The 14,241-nt window shown below is 39.9% G+C and overlaps 1 protein-coding gene across 7 annotated transcripts in view; it reads right to left on the bottom strand.

Annotated features, from left to right (window-relative positions):
- LOC134344347 (tensin-3-like) overlaps positions 1-14,241 on the bottom strand; it is a 453,918-nt gene that overhangs the window by 328,681 nt on the left and 110,996 nt on the right. The gene's annotated exons all lie outside the window — the stretch shown is intronic.

The raw sequence follows: 14,241 nt of genomic DNA, 5'->3' as shown, positions 1-14,241 counted from the left end.
TAGTCATGCAAACAATTTTATCAAAACAAATTTTTAATCTGTTCTAACATTTTTTTAATTTAAGAAATTCTTGTTAGATTATGATTTTTTGGAAGATTACTTACCAAAATGGCAGGTGTGGTTGTGTTTGTTTCATATCAGACAAACACAAACCACAACTCACAACACAAGTAAACAATGTTAGGCAGTCAAAACAACCAATGGACAAAATGGCAAAAGTAAAATGTTTTGACTAGATGGCACCAGTGTTCAGCAGGCCAGCGGTTTATTAATCTATCTGCCTCTACCATCACCACTAGCAGTGCATTCCACACCTTCTGTGGAAAAACCTTCAGACTTCTCCCTGTACTTTCCTCCAATCACCTTAAAATACTGCCCTTTGTATTCACCTTTGCCATCTCTCATCCCCCTTCATTCCAAATAAACCTAGCTTGTTCAACCTGTCCTCATAAGACATGCTCTCTGATTCATGCAGCATCCCAGTAAATCTCCTCTGGATTGTTTCAAAACTTCCACATCCTTCCAAAAATGAGATGACCAGAACCAAATACAATACTCTAAGTGTTGTCTAACCAGAGTTTTATAGAGCTACAACATTACCTCACGGCTCTTAAACTCAATCCCCTGACTAATAAAGTTCAACTCTCCATATGTTTTCTTATCCACCCTATCAGCCTGGGCAGCAACTTTAAGAGATCTATGGATGCTACTGTTCCTCCACAATGGTACACATCCTACTGCCAACTTTATACTCTGCCTTCAAGTTTGACCTTCCAAAGTGCATCACTTCCTACCTCCCCAGACTGAACCTGCTAACCCACCCTTCCACTTCCTCGTCCAAGACATTTATAAAAATCACAAACAGCAAAGAACCAAGAACAGATCCCTATGGAACACAACTTGTCCTCGACATCCAGGCCAAGTAAGCTCCATCTACGATCACACTCTGGTCTCTGTAAGCAAACCAATTCTGAATCCATGCAGCCAAGTTTGCCTGGATGTCATGCCTCCTGTCAAATGCCTTATTAAAATCAATGTACACTACATCCATTGCTCTACATTCATCAATTTATTCTGTAACTTCCTCACAGAATTCAATCTGGCTCATGAGATCACAACTGCCCCACAAAAAGCTATGCTGACTTTCCCTAATCAGACCTTGCTTCCTGAAATGTTTGTAAATCCTGTCTCTAAGAATCTGCTCAAATAGTTTGCTCACCAGTGATACAAGACTCACTGGCCTATAAAATTCAAAGTAAATTTATCAAAGTATGTATATGTCACCATACACTACCTTGAGGTTTGTTTTCTTGCATGCATCTACAGGAAAATAAAGAAATACAACATACTTTATGGAAAACTCTAAATAACAAAAGCAACCGAAGTGCAAAAGACAAATCATGCAAATAATAGAAAATGGTAAATACAACTAAGTAAATAATAAGTTTTAGAGTCCTTGAAAGTGAGTCCATAGGTGGTGGAGTCAATTCAGCATTGAGATGAGTGACTCCTTCCTGGCCACACCCAAGAAATTTGCCCCATATAAACCTCTTGCACCAAGGAGGTGCCAATCAATATTAGGGATGTTGAAGTCACCTATACAACAACCCTGTTATTTTTGAACCATCCTGCTCCTCAGTGACTCTGTTGCTGCTGGGGAGCAGGTGTCTGTAGCTCTGACTTCCACCCACACACTCAGTAGACAGTCCCTCCATGATGTCCTCCCTTTCTACAGCTATGATACTATCCCCGATTAGCAATGCCATTCCCCCTCCTCTTTTACCTCCCTCCCTGTCCTGTTGAAACATCTAAACCCCAGAACATCCAGAAGCCCAGCCCACAAGGAAACGGTATTGCGACCCCCGCCACCCAGCACCTCAGGTACAGGTGTGATCCATCCTTTTTGTACAGGTCATACCTTCCCTGCAGAGATCCCAATAATCCCCAAATCTGAAATCCTACTCTCTACACCAATTATTCAGCCACAAATTACCATATCAGCCTAGTCTGGAGCATGGCACAGGCAGCAATCCAGCAATTACTACCCTTGTGGTTCTGCTTTTCAGCTTCCTACTGAGCAGTTTATATTCTCTCTTCATTTCTTTTACTACCTATAGTATCAGTACCAATATGTATCACGGCTGACTGCTCACAGTTCCCTTTCAGAATGCTGTATTGTGATCTGAGATGTCCCTGACCCTGGCAGCTGGGAGACAATATACCGTCCAGGAGTCTCTTTCACGCCCACAAAATATTCTGTCTGTTCCCCTCAATATTTAAGCTACTATCACCTGGTCACTGTGGCTTCCCTCCTTAGACCTCACCTCCCATACCAGTACCCAAAGCAGTATAAAAGGCCAACGCGGTACTATGCACTATCTGCCAATTCCCTTTCCCTCTCCTGACAGTCACCCATCTACCTGCCTCCTACAAGTTAGGCGTGACCATCTCCCTGCAGCTCACATCCATTACCTCCTGAAAAACCCAATGGTCACCCAGCTCCAGCTCTACTTCCCTAACGCAGTTGTCGGGAGCTGCACCCAGATGCACTTCTCACAGATATGACAATCAGGGAGACTGGCGGTTTCCCAGATCTCCCACATCTTGCACACCACTGAATTGAGATCCATTCTCACTACTCCAGCTAAGGACAAACAAAGACAGGCAGTGAAACTTGACAGGAACCTCAAACTAGCCCCTGACTCTTCTTGCAAAAGCCTCAGTTCCCAACTCAAATTCTGTCTCATTCACACAATGGTTGCCCCCACAATGGTTACTCCACTTAAACCTAACTTCTTTTTATTGACCCTTGCCACATGCCTAATTACCCAAACAATGGCCATGGCTAACACAAGAGGGTATAATTTTAAGGTGATGGGGGTGGGGGAGGGGATGTCAGTCCACATAGTTAATGCCACGTTTCCAAGGCAAATGTTTGTCCTTGATCAAGTTCCATGACTGACTTTGTTTTCACCCTCTTCCAGTCATTTATATCTTTCAACTGGCAACGTAGTCTGTTTGGCAACAACTCGCTCTCAGATGGAATCCAAGCTTTACATTATGACTCCACTATTTCAACCGCTGTCGTCAGGACTTGTGCTGAACCTGAATTAACAAATGCCAAGGTCTAAGATGAAGGAGGAAATAACATTCATTTTTTACTTTGCATAGCAGTTGCCTCAGCTGCTTCAAGGCAAATTCTGTACTTTATTTTTCAGATGTCAAATATGACCAGTCCTTCTAGGTGAAACAGCAATTCACTTGCATTTCTTCCAATGTAGTAATTTTCATTTGATGCCAAAATATGGTCTCTTTTATACCGGAGAAAGTAAAAGCATATGATTGAATGCCATGGACCAGACTCCTTTTCTGTAACACTGATCTTCTGCTGGGCAATTCAATTCTGTATCCCACCCCACAATCTGGCTCATCTGTCCACAGCCTCCTGTACTGTTGCTCAAGATCCAGTTTAAGCTGGAGGATCATCCTTTCTTTTTCCATCTGGGCAAGTTGCATCCATCTGCTTTCAATTTTGAATTTAACTAACTTTATCTTTCTGTATCAGAAACTGGCCAACTCTGATGGAAGATTTTCCAATTGCAATAAATCGAGTTTTTCTCTCCATAGACACAGCCAGCTCTGCCAGGCATTTTCAACATTCTCCTTTTGGCCTTGTACTCAGTAACTATTTGGATTTTTTCCCCCACATATACTTTTATGTGTTTTCACTATCTACCCTCATGAAACCCTTACCTTATTAACCATAACAACTCAATAAACTTCAGAATCACATGAACAACCCCTGGCCCCACTCCTGTAAGATATTACCCTTGTCCTAACCATTGCTCACCATCCCCTCTGTCACTTAAAACAAGATTGTTTTCTTTTTTTTCTGATAAAAGTTGCAATTTACCCACTGCTGTAGACCTGTTGTGGCAGATGTAATCTCACTGGCTCTCCAACCAGCTTTGGACCAGCAATACCAACACCAGGCTTCTGCTTATTGATTAAAGCTCAGCATTCAACACCATCTCAGTACTAATCAACAAGCTTCTAAACCTGGGCCTTTGTACCTTCCTCTGTAACTGGATCCATGACTCCCTCAGTGGGAGAACACGGTCCATGCAGATTGGAAATAACACCTCCTCCTCGCTGACTTCAAGGATGCAAACATAACCTGCTGCTCTACTTTCTCTACACAAATGACTGTGACCAGGTACAACTCAAAGACCATCTATGAATTTGCCAATGACAAAATGTATCTTCTGTGTGCACAAGCCACATCCAAAGTACTTGTGGTTAAGAGGCAGAGCAGCTAAATGCTGAGTACATCTATAAGCATTAAAAGCTAATCTTCCAACACGCATGGTCTTTCACACCTGGTTGACAACAGGGATCTCAACCCATGGTACTTTCAATAAATGGCGTGTATGCTCAAACTGGTAATAACTCCTTTCTGTAGGCAAAAAGGAACAACCTTATTCCTTTAATCAGAATGCAGACTATAAGCTTTCTTATGGATGGGAGGAGTTATGACCAGAGTTACAAGCTGCAACAGGCAGCATACACAGATAGAAGAAATGTAATAATCTACTTAGGATAAAATTATTCCCCCTCCAGCATTCTTACAACACATTGAAATTGAGCAGATGTAACCAGTGAACATGATTATTTAAAAATGTTCTCAGAAGGCACCACACCCTGATAATTAACATCTACCATTATTTTCTAGCTGCCACAATTGTTTACATTTTTCCATGCTGCTGATGGTTATGTTGGAATGGTGTTCCGACAAAGGTAATTCTATTTTACAGATTAAAACTATAACATATTTGTATTTTAACATCAGGACCATAAGACATAGGAGCAGAATTAGAATATTTGGCCCATCGAATGTGCTCTGTCATTTCATCATGTCTGATCCATTTCCCCTGTCAGCTCCAATCTCCTGCCTTCGCCCATATCACTCCATGCCCTGACTTGGCCTCCACAATGCACATTCATGAGCAATACTAAGTATATATTGTATTCTCCATGCCAGTCAACTCCCTTCAAGTCACATGTTTGTGTGTGGAGGACACTGCCAGCCGTGCCCGGAACATGCTTATTCTGGTTCTTGAACACTTTGCCAGAGGACTTGTACCTTTTCTTTATTTACCATATTAGCGTTAATGTCAATAGCCCAATTTAGCTCTCTAGTGCCAACATATTCAGGGGGTGGAACATCAGACCGCACTTGATGCGAAATCCAGTGAGAGGATTCGAGTACAGGAGCAGGGAGGTACTACTGCAGTTGTACAAGGCCTTGGTGAGACCACACCTGGAGTATTGTGTGCAGTTTTGGTCCCCTAATCTGAGGAAAGACATCCTTGCCATAGAGGGAGTACAAAGAAGGTTCACCAGATTGATTCCTGGGATGGCAGGACTTTCATATGAAGAAAGACTGGATGAACTGGGCTTGTACTCGTTGGAATTTAGAAGATTGAGGGGGGATCTGATTGAAACGTATAAGATCCTAAAGGGATTGGACAGGCTAGATGCAGGAAGATTGTTCCCGATGTTGGGGAAGTCCAGAACGAGGGGCCACAGTTTGAGGATAGAGGGGAAGCCTTTTAGGACCGAGATTAAGAAAAACTTCTTCACACAGAGAGTGGTGAATCTGTGGAATTCTCTGCCACAGGAAACAGTTGAGGCCAGTTCATTGGCTATATTTAAGAGGGAGTTAGATATGGTCCTTGTGGCTACGGGGTCAGGGGGTATGGAGGGAAGGCTGGGGCGGGGTTCTGAGTTGGATGATCAGCCATGATCATAATAAATGGCAGTGCAGGCTCGAAGGGCCGAATGGCCTACTCCTGCACCTATTTTCTATGTTTCTATGTTTCTATGACTAATTTTACCACCATCATGACTTCATGGAAGAGATGTAAGCTTGTAAAGTTCTCCAAATACAATTCAAATACTGAGTATTCTTTTATGTAAAATGTGTAATACTCCTACTGAGAGAATCTTAATATTACATTATACTGAAAGTTAAGTGCTCAACATATATATCTGCATGTTAATATTTGAATGCAAGAGATGTCATAGATTCAAGCAATTCATTTAAGCCAATTCAATGTTCTCTTTGGAAGCTGAGGATGGAGTGATATTCTAAATCGTGGTATTACCAAAGTACATCCCATAAATACATCTGCTCAGCCTATGTACCCTTACTAGTAATGCTATTCTCATTCCGCCGAGATGCAACACAGAGCGTCATAGGAAGTCATTCCTGCCTGTGGCCATCAAACTTTACAACTCCTCTCTTGGAGGGTCAGACACCCTGAGCCAATAGGCTGGTCCTGGACTTATTTCCTGGCATAATTTACATATTACTATTTAACTATTTATGGTTTTAATACTATATATCATTTATGGTGCAACTGTAACGAAAACCAATTTTCCCCCGGGATCAATAAAGTATGACTATGACTTAAACCCCATCTTCACCAGTTTAATCAAAATCTCAGTTTCTCGTAATTCAGTTGTATGAAAAATTCCAAGTCAAGCCCAATTTCAATATTAAACCATTATTTTTAAAATCATTAATTTCTCATTATTTCAAAATAATTGGTATAGATTACTTCCATATATTAACTACAATTGTGTGTGCTGGGCAGTTTAGTAAAAAAAAAGTCTTGATACATCATGAGGAACAAATTTACTTCAGCATCATATTAGTCCTACTAATAACCAAACAAGTTGAGAAAAAAGACTTGTAACACATCTTGCAAGTTACAAACTTTAGAGATTATACTTGTCAGTTGAATGAATCGTCAAGAACAAACCTAAAACTGGGAATTCTGTAATAACTCAAAGCTTTACCACCACTTACAAGTCAGGTCAAGATGGAATATATGTTTGCCTGGGCTACCAGTGCACATCATATACTTATGATGCTTTGAGTTAATTGTGGAAAAAAAAGGTGGACATAACCTAGCAACTTTAAAATTCACTCCTTCCACCATAATGGCATTCCAAAAGAACCACGACAAGACCTGCCAAGGTGTCTTCCACAGCAGCTGCCAGGCCTGAAACTTTGGGGATGGTATGTGGAACATCCAGAGTAATCCTATATCAATGAATGAATTAACAAACAGATAGATAGATTTCAGCAAGGAATAAACTGAGAATGAATTCTTTTCTACTCTACCTCAGCCAGGCCAACAGAGACTCATAAACAAATAGGGTGCCATAGTGGCATAGCTAGTTGAGCTGCCTCAAAACACCAGAGGCCCAGATTCAATACAGAGCTCGGCTGTTGTGTGTGTGCAGCTTGCACAATCTCCCTGTGACTGTGTGCGTTTTCTCTGGGTGGGTTTGCTCCAGTTTCCTCTCAATTCTCAGAGACTGTAATTGCTCTTGGTGTGATAAGTGAATGGCAGATCCCTTCCTAGAACTACACAACACACTATAGTAACTACTAAACACAAGGCTTAATAGAAATAAAATAAAGAAGGAACACATGAAGCAAAATGATTTAATATGATGTGCTGGACCGTACCATTATGAGGTAAAAACCATTACTCGTGATTCCATGTTGAATGGAAATGCAGGGTAATAATCTACACAAACTGCTGCAGTAGCAAGAAAAAGTTTGTAAACCCTTTGCAGTTACCTGGTTTTCTGCACTCATTATTCATAAAATGTGGTCTGATCTTCATCTAAGTCATAAAAATAGACAATCACATCTGTCTCAACTAATAACACGCAAACAATTGTACATTTCAGGTCTTTATTGAACACATTGTTTAAACATTCATAGTCCAGGCTGGAAAAAGTACATGTACCCTTGTACTTAATAACTTGTAGAACCTCCTTTAGCAACAACAAGCTCCACAAAATGTTTCCTGTAGCTGCTGATCAGACTTGCACAATGGCAAGGAGGAATGTTAGACCACTGAACATACAAAATTGTTCAGTTCATCGATATTCCTGAGATACATTGTATGAACAGCTCTCTTCAGGTCATGCCATAGCATCTCAATTGGGTTAATGTCTGGACTCTGACTTGGCCATTCCAATATATGAACTTTATTCTCTTTAAACCATTCTGTTGTTGATTTATTCTTGTGTTTCAGATCATTGCCTTAGTGCATTTTACAACTTCTATTAAGCTTCAGGTGACGGACCACTACCCTGACATTCTCCTGTGAAGCATCTTGATACAAATTTGAATTCATTGTTCTCCTAATGATTGTGAACCGTCCAGGTCCTGAGGCAGCAAAGCAGCCCCAAACCATACTGGTTCCTTCCAACATGCTCCACAGTTGGGATGAGGTTTAGGTTTTGGTGTGCAGTGCCCTTTTCCCTCCAGCATAGCGGTGTGTACTTCTGCCAGAATGTTCAACTTTTGTTTCATCTGTCTGCAGAACATTGCCACAAAGCATTATGGAACATCCAGGTGGTCTTTTGCAAACTTGATACATGCAGCAACATATTTTTTGGAGAGCAGTGGTTTCCATGATCACCATTCTTATTCAGTGTTTTTCTGAAAGTAGATACATGAACAGAGACTTCAGCAAGTCCTAGAGATTTCTGCAGGTCTTTAGCTGTTATCCTTTGGTTCCTTTTCACCTATTTCAGCATTACACGTTGTGTTTTTGGTGTGATCTTTGCAAGACACCCACTCCTAGGAAGAGTAGCAACAACACCATATTTCCTCTATTTGTAGACAATTTCTCTTTCTGTGGAACACTCAAGTCTTTAAAAATGTTTCTGTAGCCTTTTCCAGCTTCGTAGGTCTCTACAATTCTTCTTCTTGGCTCACCTGAAAGTTGTTTTGATCGAGACATGGTTCACATAAACAGATCTTTATTGAGAAGAACAAGTTCTGTCAGTAACCTGACTTTGCGTGCCTTTTTATAGGGCAGGGCATCTCTACAACCCACATCTGCAATCTCATCTCATCGAATGGAACACCTGACTCCAAAAAGCTTTTGTAGAAAGCATTACCCCAGAAGTTCACATACTTTTTCTTGCAACTGTACGTCACAACTTTATCGCAGGCAACAGAGAGCAAATTCTGTTCTTCATTCACAAAATTTAAAAAATTTAAGTCAAATAAAATGTAAGATCAGGAGGCAATGAATAATCAAGTCATCAAAATTCGTCTGAGGTAGATCAAGTTTTCTAAGTGTTGCCTCCTTCTCATATTTAGAATCTGTAAGCTGCTCAAGTCCTTCTTCCTTAAAACACTGATGTATTAGATCTGCCCATAGTCAAAACAACTGAAAGAAGCTTTGTTACACATGATAAAGCCTCCACAAGCTAAGATCAATTCAGAGTGATTAAAATAATTGGATGCTGTTTCATTCCAATGTGTAGTTTGATTATTTATTGATCTATATTTGGAAGATTAGTCCAATTTACCTTTGTAACATAACGTACTCTTTAAAGGGCAAGGGTGAAGTGATATTTAATCTTATTCAAAAACTTTCTAAACCTAGTTTTCTTTGGTGCATAACCATGTTTTTTAAGTCTGAACTATAAGATTGCGTGGATAAGTCAGAGGCTTTTTCCCAGGGCTGAAGTAGTTGCCACAAGAGGACACAGGTTTAAGGTGCTGGGGAGTAGATACAGAGGAGATGTTAGGGGTAAGTTTTTTACTCAGAGAGTGGTGAGTGCGTGGAATGGGCTGCTAGCAACAGTAGTGGAGGCGGATACGATAGGGTCTTTTAAGAGACTCTTGGATAGGTTCATAGAGCTTAGAAAACTAGAGGGCTATGGGTAAGCCTAGTAATTTCTAAGGTAGGGACATGTTTGGCACAACTTTGTGGGCCGAAGGGCCTGTTTTCTGCTGTAGGGTTTCTATGTTTCTAAAAACAAAGGGATCATAAATTGCAGTTCTGAAATGCCTCCACGAACATGCAATGTCACAATTGAGAGATCCACAACCGATACATTAAAAGGTATCAAAATTAAAATAAATGCTTAATTGTTTCTGTAAAGATTGTCAGATATTTATCATGCTGCATCCTTTGAACCCATAGAAGATTTTTTTTAATTCTCAGTTTATATCGACAATTTCTTTTGGGGAAAAATAATCAACAACTGCATTTGAGGTTACAGAGAAAATAACCTGCAAAATAAATTGCTATTTTAAAAGAATAAAATGCATTTAATGCACTTAAGATTATTCAACAAACCTGTGGGGTGCTTGGCTCTTCAAAAGTAAATACTAAAATTCACAGAGCACTTTCTAACTTAGTAATGCATTCTGAAGCATCCTGTGGTGTGGTATTAAACAAAAATTAATATCAAATCACATTCAGAGATAATAGCATAAAAGTTGTCAAAGAGACAAATTTAAAGCAGGATAATGGGATGAGGAGGATGAAAACTTGTTCTCAGCATATATAAACTAAAAAAAATCATTTCTGATTATTCTTTTTCTGAAACAGATGTTCCTACATTGGAAAGTACTGAAGAAAATATCAATCCTTATTAAAAGATAAATGGGATATTCCCTGATTATAAAGGGTAGAAAATTAGCAGACAATCTATTTGATAATGAAGTTAAACGGCTCCAATAAGGCAGAACTAAAATAAAAAGTTCAGTTCTCCATTGTGAAGATCCAGAGCAAACAGACAAAATCCTTAAATGATTATACCAGTTGTGGGTGAACTCAGGGAAGGGAACTCACAACGTCAAATTGTCACCTCAGGAAGTCTATGGATGATGTATCAATTGGAATTATGGTTATCAAATGGAAGAAAAGGCAGATTATACAAATCAAAACATTCAAATCAAACTTACAGAAAAGGTTTGAAGTGTTGAATGACCCATACCTGTCTGTATTTGACAGCAGCTTTAAAAACAGGGGGAAATATTTTAGAGGAGATGAAATACATATAAATGTCATGTGATAATACTGGAGCGCACTAATTGGATGGTTTTGCTTTAGAAATGAAACCCCTGAAAGGGAATCACCAAAAGCCACTATTAATTACGACGGCTTGAATATAACAGCTTAATTTCACACTATTGAACAGTACAGCACTGAAAAAATGAGAGAATGCAGCAGGACATTGTCACCTTCATCACACATGCTGTCCATCAGCAGTAGCTGTGCTTTCTCATTGAAGCCTTTTGTGTTGCTTGTGAATTTAATGAATGAAAGAAGCAGAGGTTACCACTATGCTGCATCTCGAAAAGGAAAGCAATGCACAAGAGGTTCTTCAAACAGAGGAGTTCTAGTTAAGTACAGGATAGGGCAACCAAATTTTGTGTCAAATCCAGCAAGCACACAACTTGGTTTGCGTTGCTGCACTACACTTTGAGCAGCTGCACATATGCAAAGCAAATGTGCATGTATGCACAGTAATTACCTAGATATGATGGCACATATCAAGGTGCATTCAGTCCATTAATACTGCAATGTCAGCATTTTTGTTTGCCAGTCCTGTCATTGAAGACACAGTGGGATGATGAACAAGTACACATTCCATCCTCTGAACCAATTTCATGCATCCAGCTGCTAAATTTCACTGCCAAAGTTCCTTTGTTCTTGCTTTCCCAGTTCAATTCACTTTCTACATTACCTTTCAATTCACTTGCCTCTTCCAGTTTCCAGACCTCGCCACCCTCAAAACCCGACTCTCTTCACCTTTTGACTATCTGCATGACTCAGACTCCTTTCTGCCCCTTCTCCGTTCAGCCTTTCACTCCTCCAAGTGTGTCCCCTTTCCCCTCAGTAACCACTGGAACTTCCAGCTGGTCCATCATACAGGCATCCCACCCTGCAAAAACTCATTTCAGGGAGGCAGCACCGTCAATTTGCAGGAGACTCCCGGAACTTCCGGGAGAGGTGGGATGTTTGCAATAGAGTAGCTCCTTAGCCGCTAGCCAGCTAGTTTAACTAACATTAGCTATGCTAATGAACGAATGACACCTGTTAAACTCACCTCAACGTGTCTTTTACATTTTAACCCACCATGGACAATAGAAAAGTCACTGTTGCAAACAGTGCAGTGAGCAACACTGTCATTATTTTTTACCCCTATTAGGCAGGGGTACTATTTAGGGTAGTCTGGGGTGACATGCGTTTTACATTTTCTTTTTTTGGAACACTCTGCCATGGCGCACTCTCGCTTGCTCTCTCGTGGTCGCTCTCGCACTTTCCCTTGCTTTCTCTCGCTCGCTCTCAAAAAAATTGATTTCCGTGATATTGTATATAGTTTGCGGGCATCAGGGAGCCACTATTAATATGCGGGAGACTCCCGGAACTTCCGGGAGAGGTGGGATGTCTGATCATATGAAGTACATATGAACAACGGTAATGGTGTGAGGAGTGGTGTTTGGGAAGGAAGCTCGGGTTCAGGATGAGCAGAGTGCACAGAGGGACACTCTCATTGAGCTGGTAATTATTTCTGACAGAACAGTGATCCATACAACTCCAGGGTTAGTTCTGCATTTTGAGCAGCCTTTTTCCAGGGACAGTTTGTCTCCAGAAACTCTACCCTCTCCAAGACTGTCTCCAAAAACTTGTACAAGATTATGAACTTTCTCTCTGAACACAACAGAGGAACTTGGGGTTGAATATCGCACATTACAGTGGTCTATACACTTGAGTACTTGCTATTTCAGTATGCAGTTCCACGATTGACAAACAGGCATGAGTTATACTTAACTTGTACTAATTGTATGTGCTATCCATTGCACTGATTAGTTACTGATTATAGTCAAAAGGAGCATTAATGGGTTTACCTATTAATAATCATGAATATTGCAATGAAAAAAATTAAAAATTATTTCTCATTGATACAGAACGCAAGTGCAAAGTCCGTGGACAAAGCACATCTTTGTATACTGTTGCTTTTTGTTTTCTGGTACAAAAGGTACTTTCTTAACAGGAACAACATATTCCACTCAAGCCCAACCCTTGTCCCTAACTTCTGTTTTACTTCAGCAGGAGCCTATTAGGTCCAGTAATATGCAAACAGCTAATTAAAACAATCATTGGTCATTGTCCATATAAAAAAAATGTATATGTTTTGTTTTAGAAAGATTGCAGAGTAAATAAATGGATCACTGCCAGACTGTCACTCATCAGCAGTGCCTCACAGCAATGCTAGACCACACAGGACACCAGAACAGAATGCTGTGCCTCAGGCCATACAAGAAATAGACAGTATCCACAATGTTTCTCTTTAAATGGTTGCACACATGTTTGTATTTTAAGAAAACTGTTATGTTGCATAGCTAAAATGTAATAAATAAGGTTATAGCAGATATACTACTAAGCAAAACGAATATAAAAAAATCACACTCTTTAAACTTTGATCACAACTGCTTCCTTCTCTCCTTTGGTGTTTGAATTCCTCCCCCTGTGATTTACAAATGCTTTACCAACCAACTAAAGATAATTGACCACTTTTCCAATTCCTATTTCAGAAGCTTTAGACTAGGTATTTTTTTAAATCATGTACTTCAACTCATACAACAATGCCTTAGTCACGAAAAAACCCTGAAAGATCCAAGTGAATAAGTGGAAATGGAAGCTGAAAAGAAGTCCACAACCAGCAGTTTGCTCAGAGAGATGGGTTTTGTGGAGACTTTAGAAAGGCTGGTAGGCAAAAAAAACCGAAAGCACCATTCAAGTATGTATTAACATGAGCAATATTCTTAATCAAACTCTTTAACAGTGATGACCAAACTGTGATTTTTTTAGTCTATAAATTTTGTGAAAAACTGAGTCTTCGACTCAGAAGAATATCACAATGATTATTATCCAGAGTTGCAGAATGATTTATCTGCTGAAGGCTACTTGACACGATTTTCCTGGGACCAAAAATAAATAACTTTGTACATGCAACTCCTCACGCAACCATTTAAACTCAATACGGTTACTTGCTGCAGTTAATAACCGACCTATCAATTGAAGAAAAGTAAAACGATTCATAAATTTACTTTCCATTGCAAAGGCAGTGCAACTCTTCATATAAATACAACAAACTGTTGCGCTGGTAATGCGTGTCGCACACAGAACACACACACAGCAGTGCAACAGGCTGGCTTACTAATTTTATAGCATCAAAATTACAAAGAGGGCAAATTTTAAGGATACATTGAATCCAGTAATTTATTCTGAAAACATTCTGCCGCTCTCTTGAAACATATTCCTTTGCTGAAATTTTCACTGTCTTTTGTCAGCTCACAAGACACACAAGCTTGTATGCGATTTTTCTGCCTGTTACTAA

This window comes from Mobula hypostoma, chromosome 3 (assembly GCF_963921235.1).
Source record: "Mobula hypostoma chromosome 3, sMobHyp1.1, whole genome shotgun sequence".
NCBI lineage: Eukaryota > Metazoa > Chordata > Chondrichthyes > Myliobatiformes > Myliobatidae > Mobula > Mobula hypostoma.
This window is presented reverse-complemented; position numbering and strand designations above follow the sequence as displayed.